This window comes from Oryzias latipes, chromosome 20 (genome assembly GCF_053564925.1).
Source record: "Oryzias latipes strain Hd-rR chromosome 20, Olatipes_Hd-rR_3.1".
NCBI classification, from domain to species: domain Eukaryota; kingdom Metazoa; phylum Chordata; class Actinopteri; order Beloniformes; family Adrianichthyidae; genus Oryzias; species Oryzias latipes.
In genome coordinates this window covers 4,499,449-4,520,161 of record NC_136256.1, presented here as the reverse complement: position 1 = coordinate 4,520,161, position 20,713 = coordinate 4,499,449, and the positions used below count along the sequence as shown (strand labels likewise).

The 20,713-nt window shown below is 40.7% G+C and overlaps 1 protein-coding gene and 1 long non-coding RNA gene across 10 annotated transcripts in view; both read right to left on the bottom strand.

Moving 5' to 3' along the window:
- Positions 1 to 8,534, bottom strand: part of LOC101167997 (sodium channel protein type 5 subunit alpha) — a 254,888-nt gene extending 246,354 nt beyond the window's left edge. For 8 of the 9 annotated variants that reach the window (XM_078938896.1, XM_078938901.1, XM_078938902.1 and 5 more), the window contains exon 1: positions 7,967 to 8,533. The gene's annotated coding sequence lies outside the window, so the exon portion shown is untranslated. Of the gene's footprint in view, positions 1 to 7,966 lie in introns of all 9 variants that reach the window. The other variant, XM_078938898.1, reaches the window with a different exon arrangement.
- A 3,472-nt stretch (positions 8,535 to 12,006) lies between these two features.
- Positions 12,007 to 12,938, bottom strand: LOC110017273 (uncharacterized). The gene is made up of 3 exons (XR_002292632.3): positions 12,809 to 12,938; positions 12,547 to 12,619; positions 12,007 to 12,144 (listed from the first exon to the last, which is right to left on the bottom strand). It is a non-coding gene; the product is annotated as an uncharacterized LOC110017273 (long non-coding RNA).
- Between the last annotated feature and the right edge of the window lie 7,775 nt (positions 12,939 to 20,713).

Below are 20,713 nucleotides of genomic sequence, written 5' to 3'. Positions count from 1 at the left end.
AACTACCTTTCTCTGGTAAAGAACCATGGCCTCAGACTTAGCAGTGTTGACCCTCATCCCAGCCGCTTCACACTCGTCCACAAACTGCCCCAATGCATGCTGGAGGGCCCATCTCGACAAACAGGACAATATAGAATGTTTTGTGGATTTGGAGAAGGCGTTTGACCGCATCCCCCGTGGCATCCTGTGGAGGGTGCTCTGGGAGTATGGGGTCCAGAGAGCCTTACTGAGCGCTGTCCGGTCCCTTTATGACCGGAGCAGGGGCTTGGTTCACATAGCCGGCAGTAAGTCGGACCTGTTCCCGGTGCATGTTGGACTCCGGAAGGGCTGCCCTTTATCACCGGTGCTGTTCATAGTATTTATGGAAAGAATTTCTAGGCGCAGCCAGGGGCCGGAGGGGGTCTGGTTTGGGGGACCACAGGATCTGCTCTCGGCTCTTTGCAAATGATGTTGTCCTGTTGGCTTCATCGAGCCGGGACCTCCAGCATGCATTAGGGCAGTTTACAGCTGGGTTTGCATAAGAACACTCAGAATAAACATTCTTGCACCTGCAGAAATATTCCTGTTTTTCATGACATTTTCTGAATAAAAGTCACTGTCAGCATTTGGATGGATCATGACATTGTGCCTTGATCACTATCAATAACTCTCATGGGCCTAAAAAAATTACCTCAGTTATGGTTGTGATATTAGGAGAAACACGTGTGTTTTTAGTGGTTCTGAGGTTTCTTATTCTCACATTCAAATCTTCATGGAGAGTTTGAATTGAAGTTTACACAAAGTGTTTTTGGCGTTATTGTCTGATGTACAATTTAACTTTAACTGCTAAAAGACAGTTTACAAGGAGCTAGACTTAGAGGAATGACTCAAAGACAAACAGAAAGAAAACATTTTACGTGGTAAACATTGTGACACAGCTCTGCTTAGGCGCCTAGAAGAGCAGAATATTCTGAAAAAGACAGATTATGCCATCAATCTTTCCCTGAATATGACTTATCCAAATAGAAGCTTTTACAAAATAACACCAGAATGTTAGATTGAATTTAAAAAAGATCCATGATTCGTTCTTTAGATCTTAGTGATCATCTTTGATGCAAAACCTGCCCTAAAAGACTACACTAAGGCTCTTATTTACTGATAACTAATGACAAAGAATCAAATCACTGATGAGTTTATGACTAAATTACCGCTTTTCCTCATGTATCTAAGAGTAACGACAGTCTGAGGGTCTCTGCAGAGGATCAGACCAGCGCGAGGACTTGAACTTAAGTCCATCTTTATTTCTGTCAAAAGCCTGGCGAGCTCTGAAATCTGTCAACAAAAACAACAACAGGTTGCTGCTGCCTATAAATAAACTGAACACTGATGACACCTAACACCCCCTTTTCATTTCATTCAGCGGGTCGGTCGCCTTCTCTAACACTGTGCAGCGAGACGCCGCATGGAGATGCACCTCAGCAGCAGAAAACAATCCTAAACTTCAAATGTTGTGACGTCAAGGTTCTTTATTCTCTCTGTTGAAGAAAGTGAATGTTTTTAGTCTGTCCAGCTTTGGAGAAAGTTGGGGTTTTTTTCCATCAAAATGGGGTGTCTACAACTTCAGAGAAAATCTATAAAATTAAAAATCCAAATTCTAAACGAGGTAAAGGAGACTGCATACACCGTACTAAAATAGTTTTTTAATTAGATCTATTTTCTAAATTTCTCTTCTGACAATTAGAACCATTGATTTAGTAGCTTCCAAGAAATCTTTCCAAACTTTAGTCAAAAGTTTGCCTAAGTCCTTGAGCATTGTTTAAGTCTGCCCCATTACATTTCAGCAGGGGGTCTAGTTAAAGGCTCTTCCTTCTTAGTCTTAATTGTGTGAGGGACATTCTCAGGACAGAACATGTGACATGCATCAAGCCTTAGTCAGTGTGACTCCAAAAACAGATTTCTGTACATGTCTTAGTGTTTCTTTACAGGTTTGTGTCTCCAGCTCTCACAGCACAGTTACATAGGTCCAAACATGTTGCTGAGTATGCATAAAACATAAATGATCAAAAACATTACATGGAGGCCCAAAAAATGACTTCACTCATCCCAACTATAATGCTCCTGCAGTTTGACACTAAACTAAAGCCTTAGTCATATAGAGGGGTTGACCTGTCTGGAGGCTACGAGATTTCGGGTGATCTGCTCCGCAGAGGGTCAGAGAGGAGCGGACGCAAGTTAGGTGGAGCACAGCTGTGTCTCACAACTACCACCTCAAAGGATGTCCTCCAAAATGGAACGTACCATTGTTGTGGTTACAGATTTTTACTTTTTTCTGTCCCCCGCAAATTCTTTGCACTGCACAGGAAGCCGGTCAGTGCTGTTTAAGGGAAAGGAGTGTGCTCTTCGCGAGTCCATGGCGTTCCTGGCTGTTAGAAATGAAAGATTTAACAATCAGGAGGATGCATGAGCTTCAAAGGAACTGCAAGACACACGTGCACTTCCTTTCAGATGTGGTCGCACCTGTCTACGACTCTCGCAGACAACCCTAAAACCCGCAGCACCTAGGCGGGTCAACCCAATAGGAGGCTTGTATCTAGGGTTTCACACACAATTATGGTGTACAGGAGGAATGCTATCATACGGTGTCCTTATATTACACTACTCATTAGTAAGGTACAAGTACTGGCCAATCACTGACCGCACGCAAAGGCTGCAGCATGTGCATGTGATCCGGAAGGGCCTGTAGGACGTCCATAGGAAGTCCACACAAACTGGTTGTCTAATTTCCTGATGTCTAACAGTCAGGCTGCATGTAAGGAGCGCACACGTGTCACGTCACCAGCAATACTAAAAACAATCTCGGTACAAATGAGCAAATACTGAAACACAACAGCAAATCATAGAACAGATTACAGAGTCCTGAATTACAAAAGCAAATCCGGGTGCAAATTGTCAAATAACGAATTACAAAAAACAGTCCCGTTACAAATGACCAAATCCAGAAACACAACAACGAAAGCAGAGACACGGCTTCTAACAGAAAGAGACGTAACATAAAACCAATCATGTATGATTCTTTAAAGTTATTTATGACTGTTTTCTTTATGTTGACATTATAAACACATGGAACAGTCCAAAGGCATTTTTTATTGTATTACTACAATAAAAATTACAACAATGTTTAGCAAGGTAAAGTTTTTGCATCACTTCCGGTATTAAGGGTATTCCCTTCCCGTTAGCAGCTGCTCGCTTTCGTTAATTTTTTTTCCATCTTCTGCTGTCGTGTTGCTGGCCGGCAAGTGCAACCTTAACGGAAAGGGAATACCTTAATAACAGAAGTGATGCAAAAACCTTAACTTGCTAAACATTGCTGCAAAATGCTTTTGGACTGTCTCATATATATAAAATGTCCACATAAAAAAGACAGTAATAAATAAAAGTAAAAAATCATACACAATTAGTTTTATATTACGCCACTTCCAGGATTCAGGACGTTCCCTTTCTGCTAGAATCCGTGTTTCCGCTTTCGTTGTTGTATTTCTGGATTTGGTCATTTGTTCCGTGTTTGTTTTTGTGCTTGATGATTTTTTAGTTTGTACCTGGATTTGTTGTTGGTTGTATCTTACATGTAAACGTGTCTTGCACCTCTCGGTCACATGATGCCTGCAGCTAATCACATAAATGGATGGATGGATGGATGGACCTGATTTCTAATTGGTTGTTAGAAGTGATTTCTATCTTTGCAGCAGTAAATCTGCTGCTGTTTCCTCAGCTCAAAAGAGATCAGACACTAATTCTGGTGTTTGATTTACCGCTGGGATGTTTAAGGCTTTACATAAACTGTTGAAGCTTCTGCAAACATCCCAGTTATTTAATTCACGTTTCACAAAGAAAGCTGGAGCTGCTTTATTCAGCCCAACCATGCCGTGACCCCTGCTTCAGAAATCAGAGTCTGCCGTGCAAATTTGTGTTGTCAAGAACAAAGCTTTGTGTTTCCCCTCATTGAAAATACACAAAGAGTTGCCACACAGAGAGCCACTGCGCCCTTAGAGAGAACTGGAAGCTCTGAGATGTTTCTGGGAAATGCGACAGATGGATGGAGAAAGTCACAAACCACTCGGCTTGTTATTGAGCCGCAGAGGCCGCTTTGGTTCTTCCGTGAAAATATTTCGGCTTTGTAGCTAGGAACTCCCGCTAACAAAACTTCTGGGAAAAGTTTTTATTCTCCATGGGTCTTAACCACACAGTTTAACCAGGAGCTGGCCTTTTGTGGCAAGTCAGCGCATAAAACAGAAAAAACAAAGCTTGGACTGAAAAGGCGAATGGGGAGCTTCTCGGGTTTCACTCTTGTTCTGACAACCGGCTGAAGCTCAGACCCGCAGTGCAGATGTCATTCATACACACATGCAGACCAAAAGACCACATCTCCACTTTCACAAAGTTTGTTTTAAGTCTGCTGCAGTCGTGAGTGCACCTGCACCTGAGGTCTGAGCACACAGGCCACGCCCCAGCTCACCTGAGCGCCACAGAAGGGAGAGCCACCAAACCACAGCAGGTCAAGAAGACGGATCCTCATCTCAACGCAAGAGTTCAAACTCCTACCTGACAGGAATATCTTATGTACAAGCTAATAACCGCAGTTTGTTCTGGTCCGGAGCAACCACGCCTTCATTTACAGACAAGTTTTTATTCAGTCAAATGTAACAAAGTGCTTCACACGACAAACAACCAAATCTCTCCTCCCATTTCATGGAAATTCTTTAGTCGTCCCAGATTTCCATTAAAAACAGGCAACAAAAAGCCTGATGGGAAAAAAACAACCGAGGGAACCCTTCAACCGTTTACAGGATGAGGATAAAATGTTGAAAATAACTGGTTTAAAGCCTGAGCTGCACAAGTCAAACAGAATGGCTTTATGCTTTATTTTACCTGGTGAGTCAACTGAGAAGCAGTTCTCATTTTCAATCAAAACCTGGACCATGGAGCACGTTTTTGAACTAATCCAACTGTTTTATTTAGAATTCAGATCAAAAAGTCAGACAGCTCAAACAAAGACGGTTTTCAGGAGGATCTTTAATGCTGCATCTGGTTTTGATCATTAGATGACAGAGATGCAGAAGCAGTTGAAGCTGGAGCATCCAGAGAACATTTTACCCAGAGCTGGGAGCGCCAACCACCCCGCCGCCGTGCAGAGCGCCAACCACCACATCTACATCCAAATGGGGTTTTCTATACTATAAACAAATGAACATTATCAACTCTTTTGTTTTAAATAATAATGGACCATTTTCACATCAAAACCTTACCTTTTTATGCCTTTAAATAAAACAGAACATCTTCAGCATGGTTTTTCTGAGGACAAACATTTCGTTTACTGTTGTAAAATTGAGCCCACAGTTCATCCATTTACATGGTGACATCCTGCATTCAGAGCATCCATCAGCACTCGCCTCCTGCAGAGGATCTCTGAAGGAGAGAGCTCCAGACTCACACTGCAACTCTCCTTACATAAAAACCTCATAAAAGCCTACTTCAGAAAACTTTTACTCCAATAGTTCATAGAGGAGTTACTGATGTAGCTTTAACAAGCATTTCAGGAGTTTTTTGTGTTCTAGTTTGCTATGATGAAGTGTTTGTGGATATTCTACTTTTTTCACGTTTTGGTGTCGTGCACATGATTACTACAAACTTCTAAAAGTTGGACGATTCCTCCTTCATTGGAATTTATCTGCTGACTTTCATATGACACCATTTCAGTCTGCTGTGTGAACATTTTGTCTAAATTGATACAATATATTATTTCCAAATTGAAAAAAATAATATTTTCTGAACCTTTAGTAGACTTTGAAAGCATTTCAACCAATGAAATCTTCCTTTGATTCCTCTCAGAGGAACTGTTAGCCACCATCTGTCACTTCTCACGCTGCGCTGACATTCAAGAACAAATATTTAGGTGGATTTGTTTTTCTTACGATTGATGACTGATGAATTTTAAGGGCTTTGCAAAAGAATTTAGCTTAAAGAAAAGGTTCCATTTCCAGAAGCTGACATTAAGACTTCATGATTAGACAATACTGTCAACATGTTTTAACTATGTGATAACATCAAACTGTGGCTGGTTTATCCGTTCCTGCACATTCCACATAAAATGACCTTGAGCATCATTTTTACCGTGCACGCACATCTTTCTGCACAGCTCCATTCCTGCTCATTTTGATTTTTGAAAGGCTCAAGATTTGACAAAAGAGTTCATTTATGTTTGTTTGTGAAAGTTCCATTGTGCGTCGTCATATTTCAGCCTCCTGGTCTACAGCGCCATGAATCTTCACGGTAAAGGGAATCGGGTTTTCATGCACATGAAAACCACTTCTCGACTTTACTGATGTGCACTTGGAGCGCCGTCTGGTACTGTGTCAGATAAACTGACAGCATTTTCATGGCTGAACACCTTTAATGATATTCGATAAACTTAAAAGCCTTCAGGCTTTTGCATCTCTTTCATCCAATGATCAAATCCGGACGCAGCATTGCAGATCCTCCTAAAAACTGTCTTTGTTTAAGCTTAATTATAAATAAAACAGCTGATCTAAACAATGTTTTGTCCAAAACCAACTATGTCTTTTACTTTAGAGATTTATTTTTCACTTTTATTCGTTTCAAATAAAACTGAGCACTGGAATTTAGCTTTTAGGAATAGATTTATTTCCTTTATTATGTTTTTTTTTTCATTTAAATGTACATATCTGCATTTATAAACAAAAATCCTGAAGTGCAGAAAATCTTATAATTAAAATAAAAAGGGTCCGTTACATATATGATTGCTGGAGAGCAGTCTCTTTACATCTTTTCTTTGTGTAACTTTAAAGTGTTTTTCTTTAGCTCTAGATCTTTTCTGAATGTGAGGTTCAGCTCAAATAAAACGGCTCATCTTCACAGCATGAAAAACACAAACAGACACTCGACTGAAAACCTGGCGGCACTCACAGATGCAGGTAGAAACCAAACTAAAGTCACTCATTCTCTAAATAGCATCCTTTTGAGTCTAGAAAAATGTGTACAGATATTTTTCTAATTTGTTCTGTTTCTGTTGATGAACCAGAGCAAACTGGATTAGTTGCAGGCTGCAACCACAAAATGACTCTTTCTTTTCTAAAAGTGTCTTTATAGCTTGACTTTGTGTTTCCAGCTGACAAAGGAGCTGGTTGAACAACAGGGCTGCAGACACATACAGGGGGGGGGGGGGGGGAGGGGGGTCAGAGGTCAACGCTATGATGAACATAAAAGTGCGTTTTTCTAAGGTTTTTGGTTCAAACTTGCGTAACATCCTCACAGTTGAGAACTTCTGAGTCTGTGGACAAAATTGATGGCAACAGTTTAACGCAAACAAAACATACTCTAAATGTTATAGAATCGTGTATTTTCCGCAACCATGGCGTCATTAAAGAGTGTTTACATCAGCATCAAAAGAAACGGTTGTGTCAAAGACGTAAACAGGCCAGAAGGTGACGAAAAGCAGTCTCCATGGCCCCAAATGAACTTTGTCTTACATAAACAAAAGCGCCTAATTAAAGGAAAGTGCAGCGGCACAGCTCGGCCCGGCTTTGCGCGTGGAGCGGGGTTGCATAGGAACAGAGAAAAGTGCGTCTCGGGAGGGCCAAAGTGGCTCAAAGTGGGAAGGAAGAGAAGGGCAGGGATGTCCTCTGAGGAGTTTTACCTGCGTCACAACAAAATAACCAAATCTGAAGGTTAAAAAAAATCCAATGTCAACCGGAAAGTGCGTTTCCTAACTGAAGCAATAATGTCAGTTAACGCAGAAGCCCTTTTAGTTTGACTCCTCAGAAGTGAAACGTCCACCAAAATCATTTGGGTGTGCATCTGATCATCTGTGCGCTCGTCTCCTCCCTTCTTTACGCGCAAGTTTCGTCTAGTTTCACGAACCCCTAAAGGTCAGAGTTCACCTGATGCCACACACTGACGGAGAGGTACTCACGTGTGAAACTCCTGCGTTTAAAGCTGCGGGCTGGTCTGTCCGTCACACCGAGCGCGCAGCGCCGCGCGCGCCGCAGCCAGACCTCGCCGCGAGGGAGGCGCAGAGCCACAGATCCATGGGGGGAAAACTCCGCGCGGCGCACGAGGACTGCAGAGTTTAGAACAAATCTTCTGTTTGTTAAAATCCAAAGGGAAAACGTGTGGTCAGTGAGAAGATGGGGGCCGGGGAGCCCCTCCAGCTGCGGGACTGTGGCGCGTCAGGCGGTGGAGAGCGCGCACCGGGCTGCCTCACTGCTCCCGCATCTTCAGCTCTTAATCCCCCACCTAGGCTCTGATAATCCCGAAAACGCGCTCTTCCAGACCCAAAACCTTTTTAATTGTTTCTCGTCCTCCTCAGGTGCGCGTGCTCATTAACTCGCGAGGTCCTTTGAAACAAAGTGCCGCGCGCGCCTCTGCCCTCTCTCTTTCTTTCTTTTTTCTGGCAGATTGTTGGGAAAGTTATGCGTCAGAGCGCATAGCGTGTCTGTGCGTCGGAAGCCTGTTTGGGGTCTGACTGACCGGACTCCCATCACCCCCGCCGTTTGATTGCCCCTCCCGAAGAGAGAAAGGGATGGGAGTATCGCGAGGTTACACCCATACTCACGCCCGTTCATTGGTAGGCTTGTAGCTCAGTAAACTAAACGTATATTTCTGACGTTTTTCAGGAAAAAGAATAAATAAAACACTTTTTTACTAATAAAACAAAGTTGCAAAAAAGTGTCTTCAAAATAAACATTTTTGTCACTAAACGAAATAACTTAGGACTTAGTTTGGTTTGCAATGACTTATTCAAAGATATGCATAAATCACAGAACAAAGCCAGCTGCTGGCCGTGACACGGAGATGCCGGCTGGTGAGCAGCATCTCCTCTTCCGTTCACCTGCCACTCCTGGATAAACTGTGGAAAGGCTCCCTCTGCTGTTTGTTTTTGGTTACTGCATGATGTTGAAAATCTGACTCGTTTAGTTTTTATTTTTTTATTTACTCTACAGCATTTAATTACTTAAAGAACAAGAAATCAAATTATAACAGAGAAAGGCATTAGTTTCCATAAAAGTGGCTTCTATGACGTCATTGTGCTTGATTACTGTTGTTCACTTCTAGGGTGGTTCTTCTCGGGGCGCTGCAGAAGTCTCATGAAAAAGTGTCAAACTCTTCACTCTTTCCATGCAAAATGTCTCACAGCATCGTCAACGTCTGTTTTTTAACTATACTTTCAAAACAAATTAAACACTTTTTGGTAAAAAATATTAATTAAAAAAAGTAGAACAAGATTAAACTTTGTTTGCACTTTGTTCGGATGTAAATACAGATTTTTCTTAATTTTACATTCACAAATAGAAAGTCAAACTACAAAAAATAATTGAACACAAAAATTCGTTGCAGAAAAATGAAGCTTAAACTGCTGAAGACACAAGTCCTTCATAAAATAGATATGATTTGTTTAGCTGATAAGGGAAATAATTAAAAAGGTTTTCATTTATTTAGAGCACCATCTTTTAATTTTCTTTAGAAAAGTCCTGAAGTCTGTTTTAACCAAAGCTTTTAGGGTTTAGCGGTTCAAGACCAACAATCTGCCAGAGGCATCACTAGTTGTATCGGCCAACACCACCCTCTGGTGGTGACTCTGTTATTGCAGGATCTGATTAATAACTGTGCGCGTGTCACACTGGAGTGTCAAATACGAGGCTTGATGAACATGAAGGAGACAAAATGCAGACGGGAGGCACACCATGGCTCAAAGTCAAGGGGTTTATTATCTAACAAAGCGCTGCCGAGCGCTGACTTTAGGGTAAACAGGCAAAAAGGGCAGAAGACAGACAGGGAATTGAAGGTGGACCAGCAGGTGGAGGACTTCGGTGAATCAGTTTTAGGTTGGATATTCGACAGACAGTAATAGTAGACTCCAATAAGGTCTCTTAGGGACCGTCAGCAAATTAATAAGTGCATGAGATGGAGAAGATTTTAAATCAAACCCTAGACTAAATGCTTTGCAAAAATAAATAAACAAATATAAAACATTTCCTCGTGTTGTGTTTAAATAATTGTATTTATTTAGCAACGTTTTAATAAGACAAGTTTTGCCATAATAGATGCTCAATATCTTATAAGAAAAATGGTTTGAAGTAAAGATTCTGTGTTTTTTAACCCTTGTGCTATCCTAGCTACTTTATGGTTGGGGGTCGGGTCATCTAGACCAGTGTTTTTCCACCAGTGTGCCGTGGGAGATGGTCAGGTGTGCCGTGGGAAATTGCCCTCATTAATTGATCTAAAAACATTTTCCATCTCCAGGATATCAGCTCTGTGTTCATCCAAACAGGCCCTGATAAAACACTGAGTGGTTAGGAATATGAAAGATCATAAAATACTTTTTTCTTTGTGTTTATGTGATTCTATTAAAGACCTTTTGATAAGAATGACGATACCGCGATTTAGCTGCAGCTTCAGCTGTTTTCTGAAAAGTCCCGCCCCTTTAACTGTCTCCACCAATTATTCTTGGAGGCTCAATCCCACGTCATCAGTCTGACCAATCAGAAGTGGTTAAAGTCATTACTTCCTTGTTCTGATTCTGCTCATAAAGTCTCTCAGTTCCAACAAAAATACCAGCTAAAGCTCGTCTTTAGCGGTGTAGCTTTACGCGGGATCCTGTGTCTGACCGTGGTAAAAGTGATCAAAACAATAAAGCTCAGAGACCCTAGTCTCTTTGTGTTCTGCGGCTTATTGCACTACATCTCCCATGATGCATTGGGTTAAGGTGACAGTATCTCAGCGCACAATGAGCCTTTCTTTGTTAAACTTCTTGAAACCACAACAAACACACATCAAACAGTTTTAAATCTTTTAACTCAACTTTTATTACATCTTTTAGAAAAAACAGCTGCAACTTTCAGCTTTTTCTGCCACAATTATCACGAAAATGCATGTGAGATTGCGGAGGAGCTGTAGATCAATACAGACTGTGAGTGTCTCCTTTTTTTTCTTTTTTTGGATGCTGGTGTGCCGCGGGATTTTTGTCAAGGTTAAAGTGTGCTGTTGCTCAAAAAAGGTTGAAAAACACTGATCTACACCCACTAGACAGTGCTCTGAACCTTTTTTTGTCAGGAGCCGGGGCCAGGATGGTTCATCTCTGTCTCACTTCCGGGTTTCGGGCTTTTATTTTGTTAACTCATGTTCTGTCTTCTGTTGGTTCTTTAGGTAACTTACCCCGGTCTTCACCGGCACCTGTTTACCCACCTGTTTTCATTTATGTGTGTGTATATAAGCTCCTGTTTTGGTTTCACTTGTCACCGGATCGTTCTACTTGTTTTACCTCGGTCTTTACGAGCTTAAGAGCCTTCCTTGGATTAAAAGATCCTTTTTTGATTCAAACTTCTGCCGTCCTGCTTTTGTGTCCGAATTCAAATCCCTGACATTTTTCTTCAATGATTTGTGATCTTCGCTGGTGTCCATGGATTACATGAAATCTTTCCACCTCTATCCACTTTTGTCATGGTAGGAATAACATGTCAAGCAAGGGTGGGTTCATCTAAGATAGCACAAGGGTTAAATAGCTTCCAAAGTATTTGACCTTATCAGGGCCGGCCCTGGTCTTCTGGGGGCCCTAAGCGAAATTTAATTTGTGGGCCCTCTAACTGGTCAGCAGCACCAAAAAAACGCTACTTTTGTTGTAATATAAATGAGATAACTCTATTAATACATTTGTGAATTATTTTTGCTGAAGAATTGAATACAGTATATTGCCTGCATGTTGGATGCACATTTAGTGGTGCCAAACAAATTTTAAATGCAAAGACAAAAAAGAATGACAATTGTATATATAAATAGATATATATTTTTAATGTAACATTAGGCACTCAACAAATGACATTCACAAAACTCCAAGTTATTAAAAACAGCAACTTAATAGAAAATCAAATAACGATAAAACAATCCAAAATAAAGAACAACAGCTCAATGAGAGGGGTTTGGGAAAGTCAGAGTCTTTATCGGTCTGAAAAGGATCTCTTTGCAACAAATCCATTCTTACTGGATCAGAGAGTGTGGTTGGACATTCAGCTGGATGAATTGGATTTGAGGTACCGGTAGGTGGAATTTTGGATCCAGTCTGCTCCTCTTCCATACACGGCTCTCTTGGAGCCTCTGGAACATGAGATACAGAACTTCAACAAAAGCAAACAGTGAAAAGTCAAACAGTCAAATGTTTTCCCTTTCAACAGTAGATGTGGTGACAGGAGTTTCTTCTGCAGCTAAAAAACAAGAATTATTATTATAGAATAATCAATGATAAAGCTAATAAAATATCTATAGCAGAAAACTAATAGTTAAGTGGCTCATTTAAAATCTGTGTGCAGGTTTTTCACAATTTCATGATCTTTTTATATATGTATAAGAGATTGATTGGTTGATTGTGTATTTGCATGAGATCATATTTATCAATTTAATTATGAACAGTTTGGGGCTCCATACTTTTCAGCTGCTGTTTATGAAAAAAGGGTTATGCAGACACTGTTTTTTAATGACTTTACATGCTTTTAAAATTACCTGAGATGACATCTTCAGTGATGTCAGGATCATCTTGGGATGTGGACGCTGCACAACCTCCAATATTTTGATACTTTTTGAGAGCAGAAAAAGAAACTGAATCAGAATTATTTTCGAGTTTTCCATTGGAAATTACGACAAACAGGGTCGTTATGTGCAAACTTCCCCCACGGATCGATTAGTATCTTACGTAAAAATTGCGCAGCTGCCCAGAAATACTGGATAATGTACAAAATACGGCCCCAACATCTTCCAAACTTACCTTTTGATTGATGTTGAAGTTCTTCATCTTTTTCTGTGGCATTAAGTTCTCTTGTTGTCGCGTTGATCAGAGTGACAAAATGTGCTCGTTTTTTCTCTTTTCCCCAACTTTATTGAAACAAACTCCTCTCGCAAATGGACAGTGTGCCAGGCTCAGATGCAAATATGTTGACCAATAGTTGCTAAGAGTGGTGTAACGTCATTATTTGGGTTGCCAGATTGGTCCAGGTGTGCTGACGGGGGGGATCAATGAAGTGCAGGCAACTTTCTTTTGCACAACATTCAGAGCGCACGTTGGTACGGAAGTTCTATGAAATGGGTTGCCAGATTTGGGTCTTTTTTATTTAATTTTTGTCGCCACTTCGGGGCCCTGGTCGTGACGGGGGCCCTACGCGGCTGCGTAATTCGCGTATAGGGAGGGCCGGCCATGGACCTTATGATTGCAAATATATGCCAAATTATGGTTCCAACATACTGAATTTTTATATTAAAATTCCAAAGGTTTGCATATGAAATCTGGTCAGTATTTTCAATAGCTCCCAAACAATGTGACCCAAAGAGATGAAACATATTCCGAGCTGTGGCACTGAAATACCCACAGTAAACACACCACTTCAGACCTGTGGCTTTAACGTCTCAGCTAATGAAGACCCTAGAGAGACTGATCCTGAATCACCTCCAGCCCCTAGTGAGCCCAGTGCTTTACCCTCTGCAGTTTGCGTATCAATCGGGCATTGGAGCGGATGACGCTGTCATCTACTTGATGCACAGAACCCTGCTACACCTGGGGCCTGTTTCACAAAGGAGGTTCAACCAACTCTGAGGTCAAACCTGAACTCTGAGTTGGTCAATCGAGAGATTGACAACTCTGAGTTTTCAGTTTCAGAGCAGCTGATCCGCGTTAGATCAATCAACTCTGAGTGGACTGATTCGGAGGTGAGCGTGCGCACCGCGTCTATAAGAAGCCATTATCAATGGAGCGCAGATATCACGAGTCACCATGGCAACCGTGAAAACAAAGAGGTCTGCGTATTTTTCGCCAGCTGAACTTGACGTGCTGCTGCAGAGTTGCAGTGAATATGAGAACATATTCCAGAAGAAAAGCAACACCGCTGCATCTGCAAAACAGAGACAGTTAGCGTGGGAAAACATAGCTGCTCAAGTTAATGCCTAAGTTTGCATTTAAATCATTGTTATAAATATTGACTGTAATAACTTTTTAAATAGCGTAAGGTGTGAAATAAAAAATGGTGATATTTAGGAGTACTTTTGAAGTGTTATTCCTGGTGTAAATGCATGAAATGCTGCATAGTGTACAGAACCAATCTGGGGGAAAATGCATTTAACGTCGGTAATGTTTAGAGGACTTTTTTGTTAACCTTCCCCTCTAGCAAACGTTGGTCATTTTAATATTAATACATGCAATTGTGTTTTTAAAAGTGAACTTTTGTCTACTGTTGAACCTTTCGCTGCGCAAAGACTTCCTTCTTTTCTCTCGTCTTTCCGACCGTGGTCAAAAGCGCAGGGGAGATTTCCTTCAGGGCTGAAGGGAATTCTCCTTCGGGGTTCACTTCCCGTTGGAAACCCTCAACCTCCAGAGCGGAATAAGAATGACTCCAAAACAGTTATTCTGGGAATGACACCTTCTCCGTCCTCCTCATCCGTGCTCACCCCAACCCCCCCCCATCTGCACCTGCAATCGCCCCTCCCCTTGTCTCTCGTGGATTGCACCCCGCTCAGCACACACACGCTGCAACACTACCCCTGTATTGATCAAGTGGTATAGGTTTATATGGGATTAAGAAAGTAAGCAGTGCTAGAAAATTGTGTTTCCAAAAAGTAATTGTTACATTAATCTAATTCAATGTCCCTGATTTCATTTTCATGTAGATGCAATCCTGCAGGAATTAAAAGAACATGGCAGCAGCTAATAATAAAGTATAAAAACATAACTCAATCAGGTAAAATTTGAGCATGTCATGGATGTAGGCTTTGTTGACAATATTTGACATATGAAACATTTACATAGCAATAGATATCTAATGTTGTTTTCATTGTATACATGTAATTGATTGCAACGAAAAACGGTAACGCTCAAACAAAAACGTGTGGGGAAATGACAAAAAATCGAGTCTAGGTCTCAAAATCCTCGCACGACGTAAATGTAATTCTCTACGAATTAATGCAGCCTCCTCGTCTATTGGGTCCTCCAAAAAAGGACAAGCCATTCTTGTCACTTGTCTCTGTGTGACGGAAATGTGGGCAATGAAGGTTAAAGCAAAAAATACCGCTTCGTCTTTAAAAAGGGGAGGGGACCGGCAGAAACCTTGAGTTTAGAGAATAAAACCTGCTCCCGACCAGGTTAGGTTCACAGCGTAAGTAACCATGGACACTGACTCTGAGTATAAGTTACCTCTCTTTCAGAAACGGGTTTGACTTACTCTGCTTTCTCTGGTTTAACAAACCTCCCATTCTAAAACGGAAAACCCAGGGTTTCCCTAATTTCAGGGTTAATGCACTCAGAGTTTACACTTAACCTCCTTTCTGAAACAGGCCCCTGGACGAACCTGGAAGAGACGGAGGTCCTTTGGTGTCTGTAGGCCGCTACTCAAGACCTTCTATGAGACTGTCGTTGCATCAGCAACTTTCTAAACTGTGGTCTGTTGGTGTGGAGGAATCAATGAAAGGGACAAAAAGAAGCTGGACAAGCTGGTCAAGAGTGCTAGCTCTGTCCTGGGTTGTCCCCTGGACCCAGTGGACTCTGTAAGTGAGAGGAGGATGCTGGCCAAGCTGTCCAGCATTCGGAACAACCCCTCTCACCCTCTGTATGCAACGGTGAGGACTATGAGTAGCTCATTCAGCCAGAGACTGCTGCACCCCCAGTGCAAGAAGGAACGCTACCGGAGGTCCTTCATCCCAACAGCAGTCAGACTATACAACAACATGGTCTAGGACTGTTGAAACCGCTGCTGCTATTTATTGCCTTATTTAATCCGTTATTTATGACCTGTACTTTTACTTCCACCTTGTATTATCACTATATTTATTCTTACTCATTGCTACTTTGTTTTTCATACTTTTCCAACTGCTATTCTTTTTGTTTTTGGCTGCTGTGACAACCTAATTTCCCTCCGGGGATCAATAAAGTCCTATCTTATCTCTTATCTTATTATGCAATCAAAGACATTAAACATTTTTTATGAATTTTTATATCAAAATTCCAGAGGTTTGCATATAAAATTTGGTCATTTTTTCAATAGCTCCCAAACCGCCTGACCCAAAGATCTTAAACCTATGCCGAATTATGGTATTGACATCCCCACATCACACACAACACTTAATTTTGCAATTATAGACAATGCCAAATGTATATGAATGTTTCTATTAAAATTCCAAAAAGTTTGAATATGAAATATATTATTTTTTCAATAGCTCCAAACCACGTGACCCAAATAGATTAAACCTATTGCAAAATAAAGTGGTGTGTCTAATGTTAGGATGTCAGTCTGCTGCTCTCCTGACTCGAATCAGCTGTGGCCCCTCACCTCATTACCCTCCAGACCTACTTAAGGAGATCCAGATCCAGCATTCATCGCCAGTTCGTTGCCCCTGATGGTGCTTGGTCTGATCACTAAGTTATTCTTAGCTCATGTATTTTTGCTCTTGTCTAACCTCGTCTTCAGGACCGCGAGTGGTCACCTGAGTCTCCCGTCTTCCTGAGCCGAAGTTCCTCATGGAAGTCCAGGAATCGTCCCGCCTCAACCTCCAGCCACGCCACGAGCCACCATCCAACCTCCTGCCTCGCCACGACTTCAAGCCTCGCCGGATAAAAATAAACTTTATTACTGACCTCATAACTCACCTGTGTTTTCTTTCCCGGTTCCAGCGTCTGGGTCTGCCTCACCTAGCAAGACATGACATTGAGTACCAAATAAAGTGTGTCTTATGTTGGGATGTCAGTACCGCAATTTGGCACAGGTTTAATGTCTTTGGCTCAAGTGGTTTGGAGGCTGTTGACAAAAATATATTTCATATGCAAACTTGTGGAATTTTATTAGAAAAAATAATGTAAATTTTGCATCATCTATAATTGCAAATAAGAAAGTGGTGAGTCTACTGTGGGTATTTCAGTACCACAATTGGGCATAGGTTTATCTCTTTGGGTCACGTGGTTTGGGAGCTATTGAAAAAATTGGCCTGGTTTCATATGCAAACCTCTGGAATTTTAATTAAAAAGTCATATAAAATATTTAACATCTTTGATTGCAAAATAAATTGGTGTGTCTGACTTTGGGATGTCAGTGCCACCATTTGGCATATGTTTTATCTCTTTGGGTCACCTGGTTTGGGAGCTATTGAGAAAAATGACCAGATTTTATATTCGAATTGCTGGAATTTTAATACAGAAATTCATATAAATTTTACATCATCTATAATTGGAAAATAAAGTGGTGTCTGATGTGGGGATGTCAATACCATAATTCGGCACATGTTTCATCTCTATGGGTCAGGTGGTTTGGGAGCTACTGAATGAATTGACCAGATTCAACCTCTGGAATTTTAATTAAAAAATGTATATAAAATATTTTTTATCTTTGCAAAAAAATTTCTCTGATGTTGAGATGTCAGTGCCATAATTTGGCACGTTTCACCTCTTTGGGTCACCTGGTATGGGAGCTATTGAAAAAATTGACCCGATTTCATATGTAATGCCTTTTGGAATTTAAATATAAAAATTCATATAAAATTTTTGTGTATAATGTATGTTGGAGCCATAATTTGGCATATATTTGGAATCATAAGGTCACATGGTTTGGAAGCTGTTGAAAAAAAAACTGTTTATTTCAAAGAAAATTTCTTGTAACATATTGAGCATCTACTATTGCAAAAACTCTCATTAAAAAATTACAAAATAAATAAAAATGTTTAGACACAACATGAGGAAATGTTTTATTGTACTTTATTTTATTTTTGTAAAGCATTTAGTCCTGGGTTTGATCTAAAATCTTCTCCATCTCATGCACCAGTTAATTTGTTGACGGCCCCTAAGAGACCCCACTGGAGATCCGCACTGAATGTCTGTCGAATATCCAACCTAAAACTAACTTCGCCGCAGTCATAAGAGGAAGGTAGAGACAAGACTTGACAGAACTGACAAGACACTGGTGCTTTCCAGCATGGCGGGTCCGTGGCATTGGGTCAGGCATAGAGTTCAGGGCCGGCGTGGCAGAGTCAGGGTGCGCCCACGGGTCCACAGAACTCACCACACCGGACAAAGGTTATTTAAAATGGGTCTCAGTCAGTCTGCTATATGCACACAGTGCACAGGTAACAACATAGACGACTATATGCACGCCCTGTGGTTCGGTTCTTGACCGGTTGCTTGGCGCTTCGCCTGGCCCCCCGCGGTCAATTATGCAATCACCGCAGAGGGGTAAAGGGGTTATTTCATTTATCTATTAGGTTTCTTTGGGCAAACAGTGCCTGTCCTGTGGCCTAGGGGTCCTGACACTGGGCTCACCTATGCCTCCCAGTGCTGGAGGGGCCCCTATAGGAGGGGCCTCCTTTGCACCTGGTTGGGTGGGCGCCCCCCCCCCCCTGCTCGGGCTGCATGGGTCCTGTTGCCGGGGGATGATTGAAATAATGATGAAACTCCTCCTTCCTCCATACTTTTTCTCTGATTATGTCTCCACTTTAGAAAATCCCTTTCTTTAGCTTCATAACTGACAATTCCAGCAACATCATAATCTTCCTCTAGAAAAAGCATCATGGGAACTTCAATATAGTTAAAACCAAAACGCCATCTCAAATCAAATTAACCGATTATGATAATGCTGCATCTGAGTATTTCTTTAGTTAAATTGGGATGGATCAGATGCAGATAAATTAAAAATGCTGTTTGTAAAAATCTCCCAGTTGTGATGCTGCCACTGAAATGGGGGGGGCAAAGTCACCCTGCTCTGCTTTATTCTGATGTTTTCACTTGCAGACTAGCTTGTGGTTTTGAGCTGCTGGAAGTTAGAAGGAGAGAATGCAGACAAAGGAATAATGGGAAATCAGCGGAGGTTTACTCCCACGCCAACGCTACCACCCACAACTCAGAGGTGAATTTCTGAGGAACTCCTTCTGTTCTGCAGGAACTATGTCCTATAAACAACACAGTTTTTTTTATTTATTTTGGCTAAAAGTGACACAATCATAATTAAAAGACCACTGGGAACATTTTTGCAATGATTAGAGTCTATCAAATAGCTTTAACTGGTACAAATATACATGTTTGCTCAAATTTCCTCATAAAATCCAGATATTGACTTAAAAAAAAACATTGGATTCCAAAAAGCAAACAAAAACATGACAAGAAGATCACTTTCAGAGATCAAAGTGTGGGATATGAACTCTCAAACAAAGAAGCTGTGGGGACTTTTGCAAACAGGCAATGTTCTCTAGATCTGCTTGGCAGACATTCAAACTGCAGCTCAATGATAAGCACAAAATTACACAAAACATAGGAGCAACATTGATCAAGTTTGAAGTCTTTGAGTGTCCAGGATTGAATTCTATGTAACTTATTTGAAAGGTTAATTACTTAAAGAACAAGGAATCAAATTATAACAGAGAAAGGCATTAGTTTCCATAAAAGTGGCTTCTGTGACGTCATTAGTGTGCTTAATTACTTTTGTTCACTTCTGGGGTGGTTCTCGGGGCGCTGCAGAAGGCTCATGAAAAAGTGTCAAACTCCTACCTCTTACGGTGCAAAATGTCTTACAGCATCATCAACCTCTGTTTTTTAACTATACTTCTCAGAAGACATTGAACACTTTTTGGTAAAAAAAAAAAAAAGTTCTCTTTATCTTACATTCACGAATAAAAAGTGAAACTACAAGAAAAATAAAATTAAATACAAACATTTTTTGTAGAAAATTGAAGCCTAAACTGCTGAATACACAAGTCCCTCATAAAATAGATATTATTTGTTTAGCTGATACGGGGAAATAATTAAAAAGGTTTTTATCTATGGACAGATATCTTCTGCTTATCTTAGTGTCAGAATTTCACTTTTAGATTTAATAATTTGTCTTTCCATCACATCTTAAAATCATAATCATTCATGTAACAAATAACTAAAAAATAAAAACAAAACAAAAACGGTTTTATACAAATTGACACCCTGGTTATCCGAAGATTAATAACCTCCTTTTGTGAAAGTAAAACCTGTCCAAAACAAAATGCCTCCAGCTCTCAACTGTTCACTCAGTTGTTGGACAGGACAAATAAAAAAAAATCTTTCGTTTTGATGAAATAAAAATGATGAGGTGCTCATTGATGACATTTGTAATTCTGCTACAGAATGGTTACAGATCTAGGGTCCAGATTGTTGTTTGCCTTGTATTTTAATTTGAAAGTTTTTTCTCTGAAAGTTTTTTATATTTTTTATATATGTATACATTTTTGTTTTCTTTTGTTCTTTGTTTTTGTCAAGAGCTGTGCCTTGCATCAGTGTGTGGTTGTGTCTGCGAGGGTTTTGTAATGATTATAACTCAATAAAAAAAAGTTAAAAAAAATATTAAAGAGATTCGTTACCTCCTATTGAACAGCAGAGGGCGCTGCTCTGCTTTCTGATCATGTGTTTTGATAACGACAAGGGTGTGTTAATATGCTATGTTTCGGTATAAAAATGATTTAAACAGATGATAATAAAATACTGATACTTAATATAGGCAAAGGACATAATAACAGACAAAACAATAATTTTAATATAAAAGAAATCAATCTCCGCCCCGGCTCCCACCATCTCCGTTTCCCCTTCTGCCACGTTTTTTTGTCTTTTCCTTGAAAAAGGGGGACCGCCCCGGGAAGCATTTACCCAATCTGATTGGTGGAGCGCTTTTTAGACCCGCCTCCAACT